Source organism: Myotis brandtii, unplaced genomic scaffold, assembly GCF_000412655.1.
Source record: "Myotis brandtii unplaced genomic scaffold, ASM41265v1 scaffold72, whole genome shotgun sequence".
Classification (NCBI taxonomy): domain Eukaryota; kingdom Metazoa; phylum Chordata; class Mammalia; order Chiroptera; family Vespertilionidae; genus Myotis; species Myotis brandtii.
The window spans coordinates 1,084,058-1,085,284 of NW_005370838.1; positions in this window are offsets into that span (position 1 = coordinate 1,084,058).

Below are 1,227 nucleotides of genomic sequence, written 5' to 3' on the forward strand. Positions count from 1 at the left end.
AAAAAGAATATTTCCTGGACAGAATTTTATGAGCAACTCTTCTAGTAAAAGCCACAGTAAAATTTGCATATACGTAAGCACAAGTGCAGGACGGGAAAAATGATATTCAAGAGTAAATCCAAGTTAAAAAAGGAGTAACTTAAAATTTTCTTCCAATTATATGTTCTGAATATGAAGCTTCTATTTACCGAATAAGCTGGGAATTTTTATTCAAGCACTGGAAGTAGCCACTTCACTGTAATAGGGGTTGCTTTTACCCGAGGTGTGCGTTACAAGGTTGACAGGTATCTCTCTCTCTCCCAATTTTTTTTTTGGGAGGCAACCAAAATTTTTGGTGGCCTTGTTTCGACAAGGCTTACTTATAACTGGTAAAAAAGAAAGAAAAAGTTTGTTTCAGTTTAAACGAGTGGGTACGACATCGCGTTGTGGACTGTAGTATTTCAGTCCATTGCGGATTCTATTCCTCGTGTGGTTTCAACTCCTACTAGGGGACGTGTAGCAGACAGCGAATCAATGGTTATCGGCCATCATTGATGTTTCTACCTAGAGCAGTGGTTCTCAACCTCGGCTGCACATCAGAATCACCTGGGAAACTTTTAAAAATCCTGATTTCTGGGCCTCATACTCCGGATTCTAATGTGCAGCCAAGGTTGAGAACCACTGACCTAGAGTCTCCCTTCCTCCCTGAAATCAATAGGAATATATATATATATATATATTTTTAAAAACCACTTTTGAGAATGTCCTAGTTGTCTTTAGTCACAGATGGTGGAAGTAAGTAGAAAGGTCCGGAGGCTCATTGTGCATTCAAGAATTAAGAATATTTGTTGAAATCTGTTGCTTGCTTTTTTTATATAATTGGATTGTCTCTGTAATTTGAGTTGTAAGGCTTGTTACATACTGCAGATACAAATTCGTCACCTATTTTGAATAGTTTCATTTTTTCTTAACCGTCACTTTTGATTCTGCAAATGTCCTATTTCCCAATGCTCATTTTCAAAATATTTTTTTCTTTATTGATTAAGGTATTATATACGTGTCCTTACCCCCGATTGCCCCCCCCCCCCCCCTCATGCCCTCACCCACCTGGGGTCTGTGTCCATTGGTTATGCTTATATGCTTGCATACAAGTCCTTTGGTTGAACTCTCCCCCTTACCCCCATCCTCCCCTACTTTCCCTCTGAGGTCTGACAGTCTGATCGATGCTTCTCTGTCTCTGGATCTGTT